At 38.7% G+C, this 25,498-nt stretch overlaps 1 protein-coding gene and 1 pseudogene across 9 annotated transcripts in view; both read left to right on the top strand.

Moving 5' to 3' along the window:
- Positions 1–25,498, top strand: part of ST6GALNAC3 (ST6 N-acetylgalactosaminide alpha-2,6-sialyltransferase 3) — a 577,918-nt gene that overhangs the window by 421,128 nt on the left and 131,292 nt on the right. The gene's annotated exons all lie outside the window — the stretch shown is intronic.
- On the top strand, positions 2,285–2,502 carry LOC118524577 (small nuclear ribonucleoprotein G pseudogene; annotated as a pseudogene).

Raw genomic sequence — 25,498 nt, 5'->3', positions numbered from 1 at the left:
TGATTATCTAATTTGCTGGCATATAGTTGCTCATAATATGTTCTTATAATTGTTTGTATTTCTTTGGTGTTGGTTGTGATCTCTCCTCTTTCATTCATGATTTTATTTATTTGGGTCATTTCTCTTTTCTTTTTGATAATATATGTTTTAAAAAAAAGAAGAAGATAGCAGGAAGGGAAAAATGAAGGGGGGGAATCAGAGGGGGAGACAAACCATGAGAGACTATGGACTCTGAGAAACAAACTGAGGGTTCTAGAGAGGAGGGGGGTGGGAGGATGGGGTAGCCTGGTGATGGGTATTAAAGAGGGCACGTACTGAATGGAGCACTGGGTGTTATATGCAAACAATGAATCATGGAACACTACATCAAAAACTAATGATGTAATGTATGGTGATTAATATAACATAATAAAATTAAATTAAATTAAAAAGAAAAAAAGAGATTGCAGAGGATCCACTATGATATGAATAAAGGCATAAAGCCATCAGTCTGTGATAATTCTATCTATTTTCTGATTATGGGTAGTGTGTTTATAAAAAAAAAAAAAAATCCTGGCTTAACTGGCCTCAGGCAGAGGCTGGGACTGCTTTCTCATCCAGCCTCAGCTATAAAATGATGAGTTTCCTTTTCAGATACACACACATGCTTGCTTCTCTCTCATCACTGATGCCTACTGTCTGTAGTCGATTAATGATTGGCCACTTAGGGTAATCGTTTCCCTCAGAACCAAATGTACTTACATTCAGTGGCACCCACTGTAATGCAATTAATTTGGTCCAATAATATCCATCTAGTAGATAAGCCCATATAAATGAGAGCCGTAATGATAAGCTACCTCCTGTTTGTTCATTTTGAAGAGACTCATTAGGGACAGTGGTCCTCAGTGTTAATGAAATGATACCATCTAATTATAGAATTCCAGTACACATACTAGTGCTAGAATTAGAGCACTTGCCACCTAACAGATAATGTCATTGTCTGCACCTTGCTGTTGTCCCCCTTTAGGATCCTTCCACCTTGGTCCAGATCTCCTCCTTTCCTTGGGCCTATTTTGGAATTCAGCCATCTTCTGAATGCTGGTAAAAGCCTAAGCTATAAACAGCTTGCTTTGTGGTGGAGCAACTCATGCCTGAAAAAGTTGATAATGATTTCAGAATTTCTTTTAATTGAGTTTTTAATTACAACAGAGCAACTATCCCATTCATATGTAATTTTGACAAAGATGACAAGCAATTTCATATTCTTTGGAGATCATTTGACAAGTGTAGGAGCCTATAGTTAAATACCAACTGCCTTGTTTTTGGACAGGAGTACCTGACAACCACTTACCCAGGGAAGATTGGGAACTCGAGCATCTGGATCTCAATAAATTATTTGACAGAACAATCCAAGTGCTATAACACAAGCTGCCACTAGGAATGTAAATCTGATTGGCTGGCGTAGAATCTCGCTTTTCTAATTTATAGTCCACATATTATGAACTGGGATACTGTATAGCCAATGGGTGTATGGGCAGGTTCTACCATAAATAATTTTTTCCTGTTTTTAGACTATCAGCACAACAGATTAAAATATACAAATAAATTCTTCTAAAATGCAAAGCTTTAACTTGAGTTGGGTACCATGATTCTTTATTCTTTTTCTTCTTTGGCATTTACTTAAGAGTTGTAAAGCCCATGCTCAGAGTTACAGAGCTCCAGAGTGATGATTAGACCAAAGAAACTGCTACATCCCAAAGAGCAGAGACCCAGTCTAACAGTTAGCTGGTCCCTACCAGCACCTCCCACAAGCTTTCAAAGACCATTTGCATAGGCCATTACAATATCAAGAGGCCCCAGAAGAGGCCACAGAGCAGTAATTCTCAGACTTTGGATTTCAGAGACCAGGAAAAAAATTCTTACTTGGAGTCCTACTAAGGATAGTCACCTTTTTATTTTGCCAAGTAAAGATGTGTAAATTTTTTTTTCTTTTCACTCATTTGTTAATTTGTGAATACTTATTTAGTACATACTGTCTTGCATCTACTAAAGTATGCCCTGGGAATGCAATGAAAAACAAAGCTAGATATAATCCATGCCCTCGTATTTTATAGTCTTGGTGGGGGGGATAGTTATTAATCAATTATACTAATAGTTATAAAATTCACAATGAGATAGGGGCTATGAAGGTTTTCTGAGAGGATATAACATATTAATTTTATATGGACAGAGAAGGGCAGGGAACTCTTCTTTAAAATTGTGCTTAGAGGTTTGGAGGCATCTCTGAGCTCACCGAGTAGACACCATGAGCAAAGCTCACCCTCCTGAGTTGAAAACATTTATGGATAAGATATTATCACTGAAATTAAATGGTGGCAGACATGTCCAAGGAATATTGCCGGGGTTTGATCCCTTTATGAATCTTGTGATGGAGGAATGTGTGGTGATGGCAACTATGGGCAACAGAACTGTGGGATAGTGGTAATATGAGGAAATAATGTCATCATGTTAGAAGCCTTGTGAGAATAAACAGTGAGTGTGTTCACCGGAAGAAATCAACTGCTTCTGAATATCCTCTCTCCATAGCACCTGTTTTACTACAATATAAAAATTGGGTCATGTGCATTTTCACATTGAACTTTTTGTTAAATAAACTTTTGTAATAGTAAAAAAAATGAAATAAGATAAAATTGTGCTTGGATTCAGCCCATGATAAGAATTTTTAACTTTATTGCTAAGAGTTATCTGGATGTCACTGGACAATGGATTGGAGAGAAGGAGGAGTGGCAAGAGTGAGATCAGGTGGAACAGAATGTCAGTGCTGTCGATATGATTTGTGTGATGTGATGGCCAAGTGATGGTGAGTAGTTGGAATTGAAGACTATTTTGGAGCTAGAATTGCTGAGACTCATTGATAGATGAGGGGATCAGGGAAGGAAGAAACAGGGTATTAAGAATGACTCTATATTCCTGCCTTGAGCCACTTGCCATTTCATATACCATTTACCAAGATAGAAGGACCAAGAGAAGGACAGGTTGAGGCAGGAAGGGACAATCAAGGGTCCTTTTTGGGGCTTGTTAAATTTAAGGTGCCTTTGAGATATCCAGTGCCAGCAAATACAAGAATCAGAAGTTTAGAGGAGTACTTTCCTACTAGATACACATTTAGAAGTTATCAGCATATTGATGGTATTAAAGTCATGGAGTAGATAAGATTTCACAGAAATAAGCATTATGGAACTTAGAGCATTTTGAGGCTTGATACAGAAGGGGAAAGAAATCTTCAGAGCATTTTTCTATGAAAGGGGTGATGTTTTAACACCCAAAATAGGAAGAATATAGTATCTGTTCTTTAAATTAAGGACATTTCATCGCATGAAATCCTCTCTCCGTTGGCCTTACCATTCCTATTTTGCTGCAGATCAGTGAGAACTTTGTCATGGAGCAAGAGTTGCAAGCCACTGCCCTAGAGTCTCTTCAACAGCTTTGGGGGGGAAGGACCTCCTTTTGGTCACAGGAGTTCTCATCCACCCCAGCTTCATTTGACCTCTTAGACTGTTCAAGCATAAAAACTCATCTGGGGTTTCTAAATTAAAGTAATACACAGAGCGACATAAGATCCTACAATAGGACATCAGTTCCCTCCTATCCTGAAATGCAAAGTCAGTTCGTTACCTCCTACGCACTCTGTGACATTCCTAAGTCAGAGGGCTACATTGGCGTTGTAGCGTAGTTACATGTGTGCACCATTAACACTTACATAGCTATCTCCTCCTCCTGTCCACCATAGCATTGGCGTCCATCACAGTATTCTTTGCTAGTGCACCTAGTAAATGTTTCTGAATTATCTCATCACAATGTTCCAGACAGCCATGGTCAATCAGATTGAATGTGGAAGTTATTGTAATACTACTACTGACAATAATAACCATTATATCATCATACTTGCAACTGTTATTGATAGTAACATTGTTAACACTTTGCGTCATGCACCGCGCCAAGTGTTGCCCATACCTCATCTTATGTAAGCCCTAACTACAACTTAGAAGTTTGGCTCCATTTTACGGATGAAGAGACTAAGACTGAAAGATTGACTTCCCAGGTGTCCATGTCATTATTGTTTTTACATTGTATTGTAATCACGTGCCATGCCATTATCTGCTGTGGTGGAAACTCACTGGGACTCCATACTTTTCCTATTCTAAACCTCTGCACCTGATAGTGCTTGGCACATTTAAGGTGCTGGTTAAATATTGAAGATCGTATATACTCTTTAGTGACAGGAGCCTTTTGAAGGGTGATGATTGTGTCTTTCATGATTTAGATTCTCTCACAGTACCTAGCACAATTCTCAATAAATATCTGGAAGGTTGACTATGTGGGTTTTAAGTTGGCCAAAAAACTGGAAACGAAGAAGATTCTGAGGGCGCAGCAGGGGGAGGGATTACCACTGAAGGAGGATTAAGAAGAAGCAACGCCTAATAGGCTGTTGCTGCCACTGTGGGTCTGACTCTTACTTAAGCATTCTTATTCATGACCTACGTGGAGAAAAGGAAGAAGCTGCGTGTTTTGGAAATTCACTAATAATTCCAATTTAGAAAATATCATGAGCAGCTCAGGCAACAGAAATAAAATGCAAACGACCTTTGAGACTTGAGGTATGTAGGCTGGGAATAATAACTTTGTGAGCGTTTGAAAAAGGCAAGGCAGTGCATACACCTGGGGGAAGAGAATCCAAACACAGAGCTGGTCTCTGGGAAGCAGACGCCAGAGCGCAGTGATGCCAAAGTAGGCCCAGGGGGCATAGTGGTCTGCAAATTAAATTCAGGCCAGCCAGGCAGTCTGGCAGGATGAAAGGGAAGGCCAGGTTGAGGCTGCCTGTGCAGAAGGGCGCGGACTAACAGTTCCTCTGTGGACACGTCAAGCTGAGAAGCACCTGGCACCGCACGCTCTGTTCCCGCCACCTCATTACTGGGGCAGCTCAGGCAATTTGCAAGAAGTGCAGAGAATAGCAACAAGAATGAATGAATTCAGGGAAGGATGTGGATGAAAGATTAAAAGGATTAGAGGGGCTATAGTTTAGTTACAGAAAGCTAAAGGGAAGAGGAGGGAGAGGCCCAGAAACAAATAATAAATAGCCAAGTCTACTCTAAAATAACCAAGTGGAAACTTGCAGAATACCTATCAAATTGAGACTTTTCAGAGGAAAATGGACATTGTCTTCCAAGCCATGGGCTTCTTGCCTGAACGGGCACTCTGCCTACCCAGGTGCTCAGTAAATACTATCTTGTAAAATAACCTTCCTTTGGCAAAAGAGCATAGGATCCAGGAAATAGACCAATAGGAAGCACATTAGAAAGTCAGCCAACCCTTGCCTTAGTGCCCAGTGAGGACAGGATTAAAGGAACTAGATTTCTGTTGTGTTATTCAAGTCAGACTCTTTTCAACAATGACGTTGCCTCTTCCCATTGAGATAAACACAGAACAAAATAGAAACCTCTGTAGCACAGGGAATGCGTAAGACACGGTTGGCTAGCCTTTGGGTAAATCCTATCATTGCAGTTTCCTTTATGTCAAGGGGACTAGTGAGATGCTACCTTTTTCCCCCTCCTAGCTGGGGTAGGAGGTGGGTGGGGAGAGCTGTACCTCTGGACTAAAGGTGGACTTGGTGGACTTCACTTTTGAAAGGTCAAACACACAAAAATCCAAGTAGATGGGTTAGGGGTTAATTCTTTGTTTTATAGAAAGAAGTCTCCGAAAACAGCAACTACCCGGGTGCTCCTGAGTCTGTCTTTGTTTTCAGATCATTAACTCCACAGTTCTTAGCCTGAGATAGTTAGGTATTCCAATTCCCAGCCAGTTGCAAAGCAGTCCCACACCCGTTATTCAGTTCCAGCCTCAGTGGGCTCCTTGAGCTCCTCAAGCAAGCCAGCCCTCTGAAACGCTGTTTCCCTCTCTGTGGGGTGTGTTTACCCGCTGACTTCCCTGCCCCATTCCTGCTTTCTGCAGGGCTGGCTCCCTCTCCTTCATCTCCTCTCAATTTAAATGTTGCCTCTTCTAGAAGCTCTCTGTTCGGAATGAGTTTGCTTCCAAATAAGAGGAAATCTCATTAATAACCTGCTAACAAGAAGTTCAGCATGAACAGCCCAACCCAAACTGTGGCTCAGCCATGGCATCAGCGATCCAGGAGCTCGTCCCTGTGCTCCACCCCCCACAGCATATGGCCTCCATCTTCATCATCTCAAGTTGTCTGTCCCACCCCAGGCATCACATCCATGCAGCAGACAGAATAGCAAGGACAGAGTTAAGATGAGGTGAAAGGCTTTCTTCTAGTGAGGCTTTGCCACTCTCCCCAGAGACTCTTAACTATGTCTAATGGGTTAGAATTGTGCCACGCAAGGGAGTCTGGAAAACCAATATTAGCTTCCCAACCTCAATAGCAGAAGAAAGCAAGGGAGAAGGGCAGATGGGGGTAACTTTCAGGTAGCCAGATCTCAGTGTCTGCCACAGTATCTGCCCCTTGCCCTACCCAGTTATTCCCTGTTAGAGTTCCCTACTTCTCTTCATGGCATTTCTCATGGTTTATAGAGGTACATTTGTAATCCCACTGGAGTGTGATATACATTCATTCCACATCTGGCTCTTTTACCACTATATCACCGGAACCTAGCTTTGTGTCTGAGAAATGGCAGGCACTTAATAAATATCGCTTAATTCACGGGCTAGTTGGCTGCTAGAAAAGAAGAGAAGCTACCTCTGAAATCATCATATAATCACAACCTCCCAGGAGAATAGGCTTCTGGTTATCAACATCTGATTTACATATAGCACCTTTTTTATTTATTAAAAATATTTCAAATACAAAGGGATATATATATGATATACTCACATATATATATATATGAAATAAAATAATGAACATTCCAATACCTACCACCCAGCTCCATCAAATTCACAGATTTTGCCAGAGGCCTTTGAGGTCTGTTAATATCGTTGTTGAATTTCAAAACAAAACATCTCGAATACAGTTGAAGTCCCTGTGTCCCTGTTTCCATGCTCCTGCTCCTACCTTCCTCTGCCTGGAGGCAACCACTGCCCTGAATTTGGGTTTACCAGTCTAGTATGTGTTTTTATGACTATCTATACACATCCTTAAGCAATATAAAACTATAGGGTATTGTGTTGCATGTTTTCAAACTGTATGTAAATATTGTATTTTGTATGAACACTATACACGTTATATAAATCCAAAAGTATTATTCTCCAATCTTTTCAATCTGTCTTGTTATTGGTGTTTAACCATATTTTTGCATGTAGCTATGCAGTTTCATTGTGTAAATATACCACAATTCAGTTACCTATTTTTCTCTTGACAAACATTTGGATTTATCATTTACAGTCTTTTCCTATTACAAATAATGATACCTACAAGTAACATTCTTCAACATACTTCCTTGTCATGTGTGTGAGGGTTTCTTAGTGAAAGGTACACACCTAGAAGTAAAATTACAGGGTTAAGGACGTATATTTCTTCAATTTTCTTTGATTTTGCTAGAGTGTACTACAAAATGTTGTACCAGTTGATATTCTCACAAGTAATAGATGAGAGAAACTCTTTCTGTACTTAACACTTGGTATCAGATTCTGATTTTTGTCAGTCTATTGATATGAAATGATATCACATTGTTTTAATTTATATTTCCCTGGCAATGAGGAAGGTTGAGGATCTTTCAATATGTGTGTCGGCCAGTCAGGCTTCCTTTTATAAAAATTGCCTATTTGTATCCATTGCCCCTTTTAGGAGAATGGGGAGTTGTTGGGGTTTTTTTTTTCTTATTGATTTGCAAAATTCTTTACATATTCTAGATAGAAATCCTTCCTTGTTGGGGCACCTGGGTGGCTCAGTCGGTGAAGCGGTTAAGCATGTGCCTTCAGCTTGGGTCATGATCTCAGGGTCCTGGGACCAAGCCCAGAGTAGGACTCCCTGCTCAGCAGGAAGCCTGCATCTCCCTCTCCCTTTTCCCCTCCCCCCACCATGCTCGCTCTTGTACTCTCTCCCTCTCTATCTAAAATAAATAAATCAAATCTTGAAAAAAAAGAAAAGAAATCCTTCCTCCATAACACACATTGAAAATGTCTTTGCCCAGACTGTTGTTTGACTAATATTGTTTATAATATTGCTTTGTGAATAAGAGAGTTAAATTTTAATAGAGTAAAATTTATCGACCTATTACTGGGTGTTTTGGGCTTTTTATGTCTTCTATAAGGAACTTTTGCTATCTCCAAAATCTTAAAGATATCCTTTCACATTTTCTTATAAAAACGTTCAAGCTTTTGCTTTTCACAATTAGTCCAGCTGCAATTATTTTCATATAATATAAAGGGATCTAGCTTCATTTTATTTTTTCCACATGGATATCTAGTAATCTCAGCAACATATTTTGTGTTCCATTTTTTGGGTCACATTGATAATCAAGTTTCCCTATCAGCATGGTCAGTTTCTGAGTCCTGTAGTATGTTTCAGTGGTCTGTTTTTCTACTCCTGTGTCAATACGGCATTTTGTTTATCGCTGTAGCTTTAGAGACGCCATTTCATAGGGTTTGGTCAGGGACTCGGGAGCCACACTCCTTGAGTTTGAATCCTAATGCTACTATTGCCTAGCCATGTTACCTTGAGAGAGATTCTTAATCTCTTTGTACCCCAGTTTCCTTTTTATCTGTAAAATGGTAGCAATAATCTTATTAAACCGAATAGATGAAAGGCTTTTCCCTGGCGTATAATTGCTCAATAAAAGTTAGCAGCTATTGTTTTTATTTGTAGTATCACTATTATTATTACTAATTGGGATATCTGATAGAGCAGGCCACCTCTACCCTTTTCGTCTTCCTCAAAATGTTCTTAGTTATTGTTGACCTTTTGCTCTTTTAAAGGAATTTCAAGATTGGTTTATAATGTCTCATAAAAAAGGCTGTTGAAAATGCAAATGGCATCGCATTGCCAAATGGATTAATTTGAGTCTTCTTATCCATAAACTTGGTATACCTATTTGTCTATTCAGTCCTTTTTTGTTCATCAGAAAGTAATTTTGTAATTTATTTCACAGAGATCAACACATATGTGTTATATTTATTCTTAGTTATATTTTAGTTTGTTATTATTTTGAATGAGGTACTTTTTTATATTATTATTCTTGAATGACTTATTACTGCTGTGTAGAAATCCTATCATTTTTATATTGAGCCTGTATTTAGCCACCTTGCTGAACAATTACTAATTCTAATGGTCTATATATTCTCATGGATTATTTATGCAAACAAACTGCCCATTTATACAGAAATACAGTGTTGTTTCTATCTTTCCAATATGTACCTCGTTTTATTTTTCTTGTTTTATTGGGTTGGCTGAGACCTTCTAACAGCATTAAAGACGAGCAGGGACAGCAGGCATCCTTGTCTTATTCTCACTCTAATGGTGACATTGTTAAGTTTCATTGTTAAGTTTGATCCTTGCTGTAGATTTTTGATAAAGAATAATTATCAAGTTTAGAAAGTTCCCTTTTACTTCTAATTTATTAAGAGTTTAAACTTAAGTAAATGTTAAATTTCACTAAATCTTTTTTGACATCTATTGAGCTTGTCATGGATTGTTCTTTAATTTGTTATTAGTATTGTATAATGCATTAATAGATTTTCTAAGGTTGAAACATCTTTTCATTCCTAAGATAATATGCACTGGTTATCCAGAGTGTTTTAAGGAAACACCTGGGTCTTTTCCTAAAGGACAAGAGACCTTAAAGATTTTTGAGCAATTACTATTTTAATTTGACTTCACGTAAGTTTCTTTTCAGATCTTTGTATGTTTGGCTCATAATTTCTTTATTTCTTTCATTTTTTTTTGGAATTTCTATATTTTTAAAAATGAAACACGTAAAAGTTATATAATAGTAGCAAAATATATGCACAGTGAGAGAGGAGGGTGGAAGTGTTAGTTCTGCTTATTTTGGACCATGAAATGAAGAGATAGAAGAATGTCCTATCAGCAGAATTTCTTGGGTTAGTAACTTGGTCCAGTGCCATAATTACTTATTTACTTAGTAGGTGAATCATGCTGGCCATTTGTCTAGACACCTGGTGACACTTGTATTTAGTCATTTAGGAAACAAACCCTTAATTGCTCCAGGGAATTGGGTACTGCTTGTGAAGTAGGAAGGCTTGTCTTCCTAAAGGCTATCCTGGGTAGCACTGATGGTGGCTGGTCATGGAGAAAGAATCTGCTCCTGTTCTCTTAGAGCTACTTTTGTTTTTTCTCTGTTTTTATTCATCTTTGGTAATTGCATCATTTTTGAGACTTATATACATGTAAAACCTTTTGTAGTTCTAATACTCAGCAAAGAAACCATGTTCTACTCAATAATTAGAGCTTTCATATTAAAAAATTATTTCAGTGTAATTGCTCTTGGTGGTAAAATGCTAGGTCACTGTAGAAATATGGTTTTGATGGTTGTTGAGCAGTCCAGTTTCTGAATATCCTAATTACATGCACATATTCATACAATTACTGTATTACCAAAAGAACTGTATATAAATAGTAATAATAATGTGATGTCCCAGTCTGTTGGCTTTAAAAAGGATTTCAGAAATTGATTAAAACATTTAATGTTGGTTTTTAACTCAAGGACTTGTGAAGCGAATGCCTTATTCCATTTGGGAATGTGTTACAAAGGGAATATTCTTTCCTACTTCCCTCTTCATTCTATAGAACATAGGGAGAACAAAAAAAAAAAAAAAAAGAACATAGGGAGAACAATACCAAACTCCTAGGAGTTATCTCCTTGATTAACTGTGAAGTAATAAACATAGGAAAACAGCAACAATTCATGCAGTTGGGTACTAAATCTCCACCTTTATGGCCTGCATTTGCCAACTGTCTCCATATTTGACAGATAAAGTACATCTGTGAATTTTAAGCTTCTCAGGTTACAGTTAAGATATGTAATTAGATTTCAAGATATACATCTTGGGCGCCTGGATGGCTCAGTTGGTTAAGCGACTGCCTTCAGCTCAGGTCATGATCCTGGAGTCCCAGGATCAAGTCCCACATCGGGCTCCCTGCTCAGCTGGGGGTCTGCTTCTCCCTCTGATCCTCTTCCCTCTAGTGCTCTCTGTCTCTCATTCTCTCTCTCTCAAATAAATAAATAAAATCTTCAAGATATACATCTTACCCAAAACTTCTGCTACAGGGCGGAAAAGCCAATTAAGCCAGGTTTACTCAGCTTCAAAACAAAACTTCAACTTGAAAGTAGATGGAAGAACTCCACTAATGAGAACACACCACATGGGACATGTTACTGTTTAATGGAGACGGTGTGCTCTGGGACACAGGCTCTTCCTTTTCTGAAGGCTGGAGTCAGGAAGTTTACTTGGTTAATAAAGTCAGTTCCTTTAGACATGTAGTTTGGTGGATGGACAGGTGGAAATTAGTGTTTTGAACAATTTGTTGCATATAGTTTTCTAAGCATTTACACTCGTTGGATGAAAGCTGAGAAACCATATTAACTCAAACAGGCCAATGAAGAGGTACTTCAATGCTTGAAGCAAAAATACCTTTCAACTATGTAAAAGTGGGCTGCTAAGGACTAATTCTAGGCTAGAAATACCTCCAATAATCATAATGACTACAATTATAAAAGTTACTAATATTTCTTGAGCAAATGCATACATAAGCCCTTCCTAGACATAAAGCATTAACTTATTTGTACTCATGAAAACCATACAGAATAGTATTCTGTTATTTTATAGTTAGAAATGGAGGTTCAGAAAAGTTGAGTAATTTGCCCAAGGTTATCTAAGTGTCTCCCTTGATCCTTGAGGTTAAATTATCTTCTGTGAAATGAAAACAGACTACTTGATTGTTGCCTTTTATAAAATAGCCCTAATGCCCTTAAAAACAAAAGCTTCCTTGAATCATATAAGAAGAGATTTCATGAAGACACCAGAAATATCGGTTCATTAGGGTGAGCATATATTGTTAACATGGGAAATTCATGTGAAATAAAGTTACTATATATCTTCAAGAAGATAGTAATCTAATCAGGCAGATAAAACAAATACATGAGGAATTACTTGAAATAATTAAAAAACAAAATGTCAACAAATGCAAGGTAGGCAGATACTTAGAATTGAACTCTGGTTCCTCTGGACTTAATTTTATCTGCAGTAAAACTGTGGGGCTGGGGTGGGCAACTACTTTTCTTAAAGGTTTCGTCCTGCTCCCAGGCAAAGGTTGGAGAACCCAATGAGTACATATGAACAAATCAATTTGGAGCACACAGCAAATGCCAACTATCAAAGCAAAGTGGGGGCCAGTCCTTCAAGGTCTCCTAGCGATAAGATTTGAACCAGATCCAAAGAGGGTGAGACACATATTGATTAGTTCAGACGGGCTGGGGATGTTCAGATTTGGGGATAAAGGTAGAGGAAGGATATTGATCAACTAGAGAGTGAGAAAATGGCAGGTGTAAAAAAGGGCACAGGAGTGACAAATTGAATAAATTTTTCCAAAGTAGACAGATCAGGAAAATTGAAGGAAGAAGTTGATAAAGCATATTAGGATGACCAATGATCATTTTTTTAAGGCCCTGTGTGCCAGAGCAACTGAATCAGAAACTCTAGGAATAGGACACTATTTTTTAAACAGTTTTATTGAGATATATAATTCACATACCACATATTTCACTCATTTGAACTTTACAATTCAGTGCTTTTTAATTCAATCAGAGTTGTGAAGTCATCACCACAATCAATTTTAGAACAATTTTTATCACCCCTCAAAAAACTGTACCCATTAGTAGTAATCAGTCCCCAATATCCATAATCCACCTCCCAGCTCTAGGCATCCACTAATCTATTTTCTGTCTGTATAGATTTGCCTATTCTGAATATTTCATATAAATGGAATTATATAATAGGTGACCTTTGTGACTGGCTTCTTTCACCTAGTGTAATGTTTTTAGTGTTCATCAATGCTCTAGAATGTATCAGCACTTCATTATTTTTTATAATGGAAAAATACTCCATTATATGAATATATACCTATACATTTTATTTATTTTTATCAGTTAATGAACATTTGTATTGTTTCCACTTTTTGGCTATTATGAATAATTATGCTATGAACATTCATGTACAAATTTTGTGTGAACGTACGTCTTCATTTCTCTTGAATATATAACTAGAAGTGGAATTCCTGGGTCACATGCTAACTCTATGTTTAACATTTTGAGGAAAGACCAGATTGTCTTTCAGAGCAGCTACACCATTTTATATCCCTAGCAGTGATGTATGAGAGTCTCAGTTTCTCCATCTTTGTCAATACTTGTTATTGTCTATCTTTTTGGTATTTGTCATCCTAGTGGATATGAAGAGTATCTCATTGGGTTTGATTTGCATTCCTCTGATAACCTAACAATGTTGAACATCTTTTCATGTGCTTATTTTCCAGTTGTCAATCTTCTTTGTTTTGCCGTTTTTTAATTGGTTGTCTTTTTGTTACTGAGTTATAATCATTCTTTATATGTTCTAGACACAAGTCCCTTATCAGATATATAATTTACAAATATTTGCTCTCATTTTCTATAGGTTGCCTTTTCACTTTCTTGGCAGTTTCCTTTGAAACACAAAAGATTTTAATTTTGATGAAGTCCAATTTACACATTATTTATTTTGTCATTTGTGCTTTTGATCTCATATCTAAGAAGAATTTGCCTAAGCCAAAGTCAGGAATATTTACTCCTTTATTTTCTTTTAAGAGTTTTATAGTTTTATACTTAGGTCTATGATCCATTTTAGCTAATTTCTGTGTGTGGTGTGAGGAAAGGGTACAACTTCAATCTTTTTCTCATGGATATACAATGGTCCCAGAACTATTTGTGGAAAAAACTATTTCCCCCCTCAATGAATTGTCTTGGCCCTGTTGTCAAAAATCAATTGATCACAGATGCATGGAGTAAATTTTGAAATCAAAAAGTGTGAGTCCTCGGGGCGCCTGGGTGGCTCAGTCGGTTAAGCGACTGCCTTCGGCTCAGGTCATGATCCCAGGGTTCTGGGATCGAGTCCCACATCAGGCTCCAAAAATATGCAACTAGCCAATAAGCACATGAAAAGATGTTCAACATCATTAGGTATAGAGAAATGCAAATCAAAACCACAATGAGATTCCATTTCATAAGCACTAGGATGGCTATTATCAAAAAGATAAACAATAACAAGTGTTGACAAAGATGGAGAAACTGAATCTCACACATGCAGCTGCTCTGAAAAAGCACTCTGGTAGTTCCTGGAAATGTTAAACCTACAGTTGCATATGATCCAGTAATTTCACCCTAAGAGAAGTGAAAACACATGTTTACATGAAACTGGTCCGTGAATGTTCATATCAGCATTATTCGTAATAGCCAAAAAGTGGAAACAGCCAAAATGCTCACCAAGTGATAAATGTATTAATGGTATATACACATACAATAGAATCTTACTCAGCAATAAAAAGTACTAATAAGTACTACAAAATGGATGAACATTGAAAACATTATATTAAGTGAAAGAAGCCAGTCACAAAAGGCCACTTCTATGAAATGTCCAGAATAGGCAAATCTATAGAGACTGAGAGTAGATTGGGGCTGGGGCATGGAACTAGGGCAGGAATGAGGTGACCTGCTAACAGGTGCAGGGTTTCTTTGGGGCTGATAAAAACAGTCTAAAAAAGTAGATTGTGGTAATGATACACAGCCAGTGGAGATACTAAAAAACACTGAGCCCTGTATTTTAAATGAATGAATAATATGGTATGTGAGTTACTACAAACCTATTAAAAAGAAAAAAAAAAAGATCGTTAAGTGTCAATGTGGAAGATAGGATGTTAGAGACTGACACTATAGATAAGGAAGTAAGCCAAAAAAGTGTTGATATAATCCAAGGAAGTGATAAGCTAGGCTTGAATTAACATAAGGAAATGGAGATGATACTATGGGAAGAATTGCAAGATCAGGAGGTAACTAGGCAAACCACCTCAACATCATCCTTGATGGGTGGTAAACGTCAATTTATTTAAAAACACCCAGGGGTGCCTGGGTGGTTTAATTGGTTAAGCGTCTGACTCTTGATTTCGGCTCATGTCTCAGGGTTGTGAGATTGAGCCCTGCGTCGGGCTCCATGCTGGGCATGGAGCCTGCTTAAGATTCCCTCCCTCTCCCTCTACCCCTCCCTCACTCCCTCTAAAAAAATAAATAAAAATAAAATATAAATAAAAAAATAAAAACACCTGAGGCCTCTGTCCAGCAGTTCGTATCCTCCAGCTGGCATAGCTGGAGAATCATTTTAATTAACTGTATTGTTTAGTGGCAAAATGTGCTTGTCTATAGCATTTACCCATTGTTTGAGATCTGCCTTGTAAAAATTGGCATGTTGCCTTAACTCTTGAAAATTTTGTTTGTTTAGTAAATGATCAGGATCTGTTGTGGATTCTAGAATATATAAATGTCTGCACAAGAAAGGTCAGAGAGGCTAATTCTCAAATTAGAAATCTATAGTTGAAAGACTAAGCTGTTAAGCAGATGTGCAGATGAAGTGATCAAACCCCCATGTGGCGCTGGACCAGCTCTCTCACCATGAGTCCATCTGGGCTATGCAGAAAAGGCACAGCAGTAATGTGGGGCTTTTCCTGAGGGCTTCTCCTTGGAATACTGAGAAGGTCCTATTGATACTCCTCACATTCGGCTTAATCAAGATGGGACCCTTTTCAGCCCCCTGATAATGTGTTTACATTACACAGACAGAATTTTTCTCTTAAGATTCCATTAAATATTTAACACCACTAAAGAAAAATACAACCAGCCACATAGCTGTATCAGAATGAGAGATCAGTCAGTTTTCAATCTTGTTTGGCAACCCTCTCGCTAAACCAGGCGGGCAGGAATCCCGTGGAAAGAGAGGAAGGGATGTTAGGCCTTGAGCTAGAGATAAAATTAAATCTCTGTTGGTCCATCTACTTTAAAACCTGCAGCCCTTTCTGTATGCTGACAAAGGGACACACTTGGAGAGGCAGATGCCTGCCATCGCTTTTGTCTGGAGAATCAGAGGTATCTCAGAAGTCATGCTGATTGTTTCCAGCACCTTCTTTAAAATGTTGCTCTTTTCACCCGTACAGTTTTCTCTGGTATTCCCCAAAGGAAGACAGTACTTGGGATTTCAGAGTCTCAGCAACAACCTGATGACAAAGTTAGGCATATTTAGTAGCCAATTTAACTTTCATACTCCCGAGCAGTAGAAATAATAGCAATAATAAAAATATTTTGCATTTATTTAGCATGGTACAGTTACAAAGCACTTCACATATATTGTCTTATTTAATTTACCCAGTGGAGAAAACTGTGCTATTTAACTGTTCAATATATGTTTAATTTGATTTTATTATGAAAAAACATGAAGCAAAAAGTTTTTCTCCATAGGAAAATAAACACCATAGAAGGGTTCTTAGCACAGCTTCTGTGGGAATGCTCAGCAATGTTCTTTCTCCCTCCTGCCCCTCCAAAGATACTTTGGCTAATAGTAAATGTTCCTAATACCTTCACCAGGAACAGAGAGTAGCAACAGTTTCTCCCATTTTGTCAAGGAGGATCCATTGAGCATCCCAAGTCCAGAGACGAGTAGACAAGAGCATATGATGAACTTGACCACATTTCTCTGATAAAGACAGTGATAGCAAAGAAGTAGGTTATCCACTTCTCGTCTGCTAGTTTGCCTCTCACTAGACCATAGACTTAATCTTGCAGCATAGGTTCTTACAGAAAACAGGACAACTTACCAGGATGAACCAGATATTTAACATGAAGCTAATAAAGCTTGAGCACCAGGGCCCTTGACTTGCGTGGGCCCCTTTTGGAGGTAAAGAGATCACAGAAGGAGGAACTGAGGGCGCCTGAGTGGCTCAGTCAGTTGGGCATCTGCCTTCAGCTCGGGTCATGATCTCAGGGTCCTGGGATCGAGCCCCACGTCGGGCTCCCTGCTCGGCGGAGAGCATGCTTCTCCCTCTCCCTCTGTCTCTCCCCCCACTTGTGTGCTCTCTCTCTCTCTCTCTCTGAAATAAATAAATAAAATCTTTAAAAAAAAAAAAAAAAAAAGAAGGAGGAACTGAATCTTCAGGTCTCCAATAACTTGTGATTTATTTTTTCCTTCTAAATATTTACTTTCATACCTGATTTGTATTTGTAATTTTATTTTTTCTTAAAGACCCTCACTCCTCCCAATCACATAGGCTTTAGGCCTCATGCCACTTGGATCCACACTTGGAAAGTACTTGATTCAAAATAATACCATAGCAGGCGTGCCTGGCTGGCTCAGTCAGTAGAGCATGCAACTCTTGATCTCAGGGTTGTAGGTTCAAGCCCCACGTTGGGTGTAGAGATTACATAAAAATAAAATCTTTAGAATTAATAATAATAATACCACAGCAAATGGCTTCAACCTTCATAGCAAGGCCAGATTTGGATTAAATGCCAAACTAGTGGTAGATCCACTAGTGATACAAAACTGGTGAGATCAAACCATAACACACCAAATTCAAATATGCAAAGTAAACGCCGAATCTATTTTTTTTTTTAATGCTGCATCTTTATTCTTCTGAAACTGATCTACTCTTCAGGCTCCTCATCTTCCTCCTGAGTAGTAGGGAAAATTCAATTTGGTAGTTCTGTTTTTTTTCTTTTTCTTTCCATTTAAAATACTTGTTTCCAGGAAGAGGCTTGAACTTTTTAGAATTTTCCACCTCCCCCTTTCTGTTCCCAAAGTATAGAGAGTAGGGTTGGGGGTATCCCTTGATGTTGGTATCCAAGTGCAGAGGGCCCCTCTGATCTCGTTCATGATGCCTGTGTTTTTTTTTTCTGGGCTCTCACTGGGTAAACTTTATGGGGATTTGCCATGCTGGGAACAAAATGACTCCAACTGGGGGCACGCCCCCTTTTAAAGCTTAACACACACGCCATCCTCCTCCTGCTATCTTCCAGAATGCAGGAGGAAGCTTGAGTTGAGCAAGATTCTGTATAGCTACATTCAGGCCATTTCACTCTGTGGGGCCACCACCGACGTTTCCTCCCAGAGCACAACCACACCACCCCCTCATTATCAAGAGACATCAGGACACCTATCTTCCCATTGGCTTCCCCTACCTCTCTCCCTGTTTCTTCCCACTAAGGAATTCCTCAGAGAAAGTTGAAACTCCCCCACCCCTCATGCCCCATTTTCTCTTCCTTCCTTGAATGGGCTTCTTCTAAGTCATCTCCTTCCTGGAACAATAAACCTCACAGCTCAGCTGAAGTAATAGAAAGAATGTCCCCTCTATGTTATAGAAAAAGCACAACAATGCCTGATTTGTGCTTCAGGCCTGGTTTTTGATGTGTTAATTGAAGCTAACAGATTTTAGAAAATCCTTTTGATTTTCAACAGAACCAGTTGTTCAAAATGATTGTCTTGCTGTCTGTGCCAAAGATCTGGATATCCAAAGCCATGTATCAACTCTCCCTTTACCTTTGCAATCCTACCCTAATAATCCTAATCCTCCCTGGGGCAAATGGATGCCTCTGGAACACAATGGGGATGTGCACAAAAGACTGCAGAAAGAAAAAGCACATTAACATAATTCAAAATTATTACCTCTACCACAAGACTATTAAGAGGTCTTTTTTCAGATTTTCTTTTGTAAGTATTTCTATTTTGAGCAGTGCTGTATTTTTGTTTTATTTTCGTTACTGTTCTAAGTGACAGTTTGGTACTCTGATATACTTAGAAACTAGTCAGGTAAGTACATATTTATATTTGGCTAACAAATGCGACTTCGTTGGATAGTAGATGTTAGGTAATAGTGAATGGCAGGTGCCGTCTGGAACCTTGGAGGTTAAATTCCAACCAGCAAGGCTCTCCCAGATTCTACTCCAAAATAGTGACCTGCTATATACAGGTGGCTGTCTATCTATATACATCTCAGACATGGCTTGATATATACAGTAACTTTCAAAGTGGCCTGGCTTAACAACTAGAAGGTAAAGAGCAATTCATACTTAAGACATCCCAACAATAGAAGGACTATGACAAGAACTTCTGAACTAGTCTTCCTACATCTATCCTCTCTCCCTATAGTTTATTTTCTATGCAAAAACTAGAACCTTTCTTGTAAACCTAAATAACCCTCCAGTGGCTTCTCATTACTCAGAGTAAAAGTTCATGTTCTTTACAGTGTCGCAGCAGGTCCTCCGTGTCCTACCTCCTGCCTCCTCTCACCCCGTTCCAGCCACACTGGCCTCCAGCCCTTGAGCACAGTCCTGCTTCTGGGCCTTTCCAATTACTGGAGCAGTCTTCCCTGGGATACCCTGTCACCCATCCCCTCATTTCCTTCACACCCTGCTGAAGTGTCACCTCATCAGAAAGGTTCTGTTGGACCACCCTGAATGAAGTCCTCTCCTTGCCTTAGGCATCACTATCGGCCTCTTCCCGTTTAATTCTTCTTCCTAGCACTTACGCCCATTGTCAGAATTCATTTTCTGTCTCTCTCTGTTGGAAAGTATACTACTTGGGACGGGATCTGCTTTATTTCTTGCTGAAATCCCAGCACCTAGAGGAGTACCAGGCACAAAGTAGACTCTCAATTACAACGACGGACTCATCCCAGGTTGCTTAGAAATTTCTCAGTTTTAGTAGAAAATTTCACATCCTTGGAATCCACTCTGCCCCAGGAAATCCCAGACTGTTGGCGACCCTACTCTCAATAAATAGTTCGTGGATGAAAGAAAGGGAAAAAAAAAATAATGACAAGGAAGATGGGTAGGAGGGAGCTAGGGAGAAAAGGAGGGAGGGAGAGGGAGAAAGAGAAAGGGAAATGATCTGAATATTTCCCTATTGTATATGTGGAAAGCAAAAGATATTTTTGTACTGTTTTCAGGGGATGCCTGGATCAAATTAAATATGCTTTTTAAAGCAGTGAGACCCTCTTATTCTGGGTTTTGATGTTTCACAGTACCATAACACATCTGATTGGAATTTCAATTTCAGGTTTAATATACTATGCAAGCTGGTGTAGGCTCTATAATTATGCATATTCATGAGAGCAATCATGCCCTTACTTTTGATATGACTGGCAAAGTAAGGTACTAACAAGAGAACAATAATCAAAGAAACAGGGGGAGTACCAATTGTTATTTACTTACGACATTTTACTAGAAAAACAAGCAAAATGAAAGACTGTTCCCAATGATGCACTAAAACTAACAAAACAATGTTATAAAATGTCATTTTTTTCTTTCCCTTTTCACAATAAAACATTGTAAAGCTGCACCACGAGGCAGTCACTCCACCAGATGCAATAATATCCAAATGTGAAAGTACTTAATAATATTACAGTTTTAATTTTTAATTCCTTTGATATTTCAAAGATGTCCTTTGAAGAGCCCAAATCAAATCAAACTGGTACTATCTCTTGTGGATCCTTACATTGCGGTCCCAAAGACCTACTGTTCTCTTCTGGGTGCATTTCAGTTATTTACCTTGATAATACTTCAGTCTATCTGGCCTGGGTGTGTCAATTTGTAATCAGTTGTGGAATGTAATAAAGGAAGATCTGCCTTCCTAAGCTTGCAATCGTCAGTTGTGTATCAGGACCAAAGACTCTCTGTTGAGTATCTGTTTCATTTGATCTAAGCAAATAATTACACACCTCGGTGCCTCAGTAGTTTCATCTGTATGATAGAAATAAGATTATTGGGGCCTTGGGGTCTTATGGCAATGGGAGAAGAGGCTTTAGAAATCAAAGCAAGGAAGAAAACACTTTAAACTCAGGACAGGAATCACATCTTATTATCCTGTATCCCCAGTGCACGGCAGAACACCCAACTAACTTACTATGGGCCTTGGGAGGTTGCTTATCTACTATGTCATTCCATCCGGTAAGCCACCCCTTGAAGCGGGTGTTATCACACCTTGCTTGTAAAGCCCAGAGAGGTTCAGCGGCTTGCCCCAGATCAGACAAATAGTACACAGGAGAGGCATGCTTTGAACCTTGCCCTTCCAACGGTAGTCTGGTCATCATTCCAGGACACCTGTGCATTTCCTCCGGTAATTGAACTGATTTATGTGAACCATTTCAGCTTGTTTTAACACACCAAAGCCTATCTACAGAAACGTATGGAAGGTTTGTGCCCAAGCCCGCTTCTGTATCATGTGTATACTTTCTTCCTGACACTCTCTTTGCAGACCATCTCTATCCCAGCATGAGAGTTGTCTATAAACCTTGTGCAGTCACTTTGTAATTTGGAATCTCTACAGGAGCTGACTACATTGAACCAGTGCATGGTTTAACACCTACTTCAACACACACAACCATTCCCCACACACACCAGCAGTTTTTACCCAACCAAACAATAGCAGACTGAGCTCCTACACTATGGAGAGGAGGCGATAGAAAGGCGTAGTGGAAACACTGACACACCATACGTTACTTAGTGTGCAGGTGCATTAATGAGCCCTCGCCTCAAATCCCAGGTTTGCCAAGAGTGTCTTCGCTCATGTATCACAGCGAAGCCATCTCGGGTGTGAGTGGAAATGCTAGTAGTATTCATGCCTGCACTAAGAATTTCCTGGAACCCATCACAAAAGATGCATTTTCCAAATGGATTTTGTCAACTTATTTTGTTCTTCTTGTAGCTAGAAACCTAGAGGGAAAGTGAGAAGAATAAATGGGTGAAAGTGCTCCAGGGGATGGCTTGTCTATAGAAGCACCCAGGCATTCTGAACGGACCTTGATGAGTACTGCTTGTCAAAGGATCTGCTATGCATTTTGCAGAATAAAATAACCCCTTTTTCAGCTGTTGATAAACCATTCTCCAGGGAAATGGATGAAGAGCCATATACTACTGATCTCTGCTGCCCAAATGTACACTTGTTTGAAGGGAAGGCAACCAAAACAATATAACGAGAAATAATAGTTTAAAAAATGTTACGTTTTCCTTCCAAGACATATTTTGTCTTATTGATACAAAACAAGTTCAGTACATGCAAGGAGGAAGACGTATTCCAGACTGAAAATGGATTTCAGCTTGGCAAAAACAAATTAATTGAAACACGATAAGTCACTTAATTTAACTCAGCACAGGGGCTGCCAGATTAACCTTGCGTGAGCTAAGACAACTAAAGAAAATTCTGTGTTTGTTCTGCTGCAAAATTAGCCCAGGCAAATCAAAACAAGACTCATAGGCAAATCAAAATGACATGTTCAAAATAAAATCATGTTAATATGGGTTGCAAGTGCAACTTTATAAGCAAGTCAACTTTAGGAGAAGTGCAGTCTGGATGTGAAAACCCGATTGCTTGAAAAAACACTCCCAAATAATTACTCTGTTAATAGGACTACAATTAAAATCATGCAGGACAGCATGTAGAGAGCCTCCTCCTACTTCTCACCCTATGTATTATTTATGGTTGCAGGTTAGGTTATAGCCCCAAATATCATATTTCTCACCAGAAACAGCACTAAGTAATTGGGTGCTGCAGGGTCGTTTTGATTAGACCCAGATTTTATCACTAGTGCTATTAGCATCAGAGATTTTTTTTTTTTAAGCCATGAAACTTCGATGTGCTTGGAGTTGATGTTCATAAAATTAAGGAAATCAGTTTCTTCTATCTACTTTTCTCTTCAAGAATCAAGTGACTTAGTGTCTCATCCAGGTCTAGGTGGCTTGAATCACCAATCACTTTCCGTCTGATGCTAGATTGTGAACTCAATCCGTTTTCTGTAACTGAGCAGCAAAGTTAAAGAAGCGCTGGGCCATGCTCTAAACTGTGGAAGTATTGGATCTAATGTAGATAGTTAATTCAGCCATTTCTGAGTAGTGTGCACTCACGTTGGTTGAACTAATAATGTCAATCTGAAATCAATATGAACTTTATGGAATATCTCGATAAATTTATTCCAACTTTATAGAATATGTTAATAAAATATCTTTATAAGATATATAAAACCTTTATGAAATATCATTAAAAATGTATGTATAGGGGTGCCTGGGTCGCTCAGTTGGTTAAGCATCTGCCTTCGGCTCAGGTCATACTCCCAGGGTCCTGGGATTGAGCCCCACATCCGGCTCCCTGCTCAGTGGGGAGCCTGCTTCTCCCTCTGCCCCTCCCCCTGCTTGTGCTCTCTGTCTCTCTGTCAAATTAAAAAAAAAAAAAAATGCATGTATAGTAATGGGCAATTCTTCATCTATGCTTTGGATCCTCTGCCCTCAGACCAATAGTCCTTATTTTGCTTTCCTCCCAACTTCCTTACTTCCTTCCCTCCTTCCCCCTCCATTCTTTCTTTCCTTCCTTCCATCTTTCCTCCCTTCCTTCCTTGCTTTCTTGCCTTTTTCCTTACATACATTCAATGAGTTCTCTACACTGTTGATTTTTCTCCATGCAGCCTATGAAAATGCTTAATTCCATTTTTTCTTTTCATTTTTCAATCCCATACTCTCCTGTCTTTACTATGATAAACTCTTCTACCCTTCATATAAGCTACTTCAAAGTGGTGTGTACTCTCAATGTCTTTCTCTCTAAATTTTCATCTACTTCTCTAACTTATGCAGCTGGATTTTCACACTACCATACCAATAAACTTGCCAATGACATCCTATATTGCAAAAGTGCATGGACATTGTCTTTGTTTTTATTCATCTTTCGGGGGCATTTGACCCATTTCCCTTTATCAAAATTCTCTCTTCTCTTGCCTTGGGAGACATCACTCTGTTTGTTGCTCTTTCAGCTCCTTCTTTGGATTTTCTTTTTCTTAATCCAGAAATATCCTTCTCCCCAGGATCTTTTTCTTGGTTCTTTCCCTTTCATTCTATGTGTAATTCTTAGGTGACCTCATCCATGTCCATGGATTCAGATAGCACTTATATGTTCATATTCTCAGCCTATGCCTGCTAAGATCCAGAATCAAGTATCAGTTACCTTTTAGATGTCTGTAGGCATCTTCGTAGGCAACTAAAACTCAAACTGCCTGAAACTGAACACATTTTCTTTTCTCCCAAAACTTCTCCTTGGTTTATTTTCCCTAAGGTGGGCAAAAATGACGGACATCGTTGGTAATAGGCAAGACTTCTCGTCTTCCACATTCAATTATACACTGAATCTTATCTATTCTATGTCATATCTGTACGTCTCCCCATTCCCACTGCCTTTTTTTTCCTTTTTAAGTATTTTTGCTGAAGTTAATTGACATACAATATCCTATTAGTGTCAGGTGCACATCATAATGATTCAATATTTTTATACATTACAAAGTGATCCCCACAATAAGTCCAGTTACCACCTGCTGCCTTTTAATTGGAATCTTTCCACTGAATTATTAAAATTTCTTCTGAAATACTATCTGTACTTCTGGCATGACCTCCTCCAAAATGGAAATCCAATCATATCATGCCCCTGATTAAAATCTCTCTATGGTTTCCTACTGTATTAGTTAGGGTTCTGCAGAGAAATAGAACTGATAGGTCATAAGGTATTAGATCACACAATTATGGAGGCTGAAAAGTCCCACAGTCTGCCATCTGCACTGAAGGACAGGTGGTGGTGTAGTTCGAAGTCCTAAGAACCAGGAGCTCTGAAGAAGGGAGATTGATGTCCCAGCTCGAACAGTCAAGCAGAGAGTGAATTCAAACTTCCTCTGCTTTTTTGTTCTATTCAAGCCCTCAATGGATTGGATAGTGCCCTCCCACATTGAGTTGGGTCATCTAGCTTACTCAGTCCACCAACTGAAATGCTAACCTCTTCCAGAAACACTCTCAAAGACAGACCTGAAAATAGCATTTAACCAGCTAAGTAGACATTCCTTAGCCCATTCAAGTTAACACATAAAATTAATTATTATACCCACTATTTATATTGTGTACCTTCTATAGGTATTTTCTTTATGGTTAACATGGGGGCTTACATAAAATACTATGGTTATAACAATCTACTTTAAGCTGATAATAACTTCACTTGCATCTGAAAACTCTACACCTTTACCTCTACACATTATATATTAGTGATATCACATTTGACATCTATTTGTATTGTGTATACATAAGTATAATTTTATTTAGTTATTTTTAATACTTTTGTCTTTTATATTTTATAGTAGAATTAAAAGTGATTTCCCTTAACTATAGTGAACAAACTAATGGTCACCAGAGGGGAGGCAATTGGGGGGGGATGGGTGAAATAGGTGAAGGGGATTAAGAGTACACTTACCGTGAGCACTGAGTCATATATAGGATTGTGGAATTGCTATATTATACACGTGAAACTAAAATAACACTATATGTTAACTATAATGGAATTAAAACTTTAAAAAAAAAGAAGTGTGGGAAATGAAAAATTAGATGTATGACTGGACACTAGATTAAAAATGTTAAGATAAATACAAATCAGAAAGAAAAGTGATTCATCCACCATTGTTATA

This window comes from Halichoerus grypus, chromosome 5 (assembly GCF_964656455.1).
Source record: "Halichoerus grypus chromosome 5, mHalGry1.hap1.1, whole genome shotgun sequence".
In the NCBI taxonomy this organism is placed as follows: domain Eukaryota; kingdom Metazoa; phylum Chordata; class Mammalia; order Carnivora; family Phocidae; genus Halichoerus; species Halichoerus grypus.
This window is presented reverse-complemented; position numbering and strand designations above follow the sequence as displayed.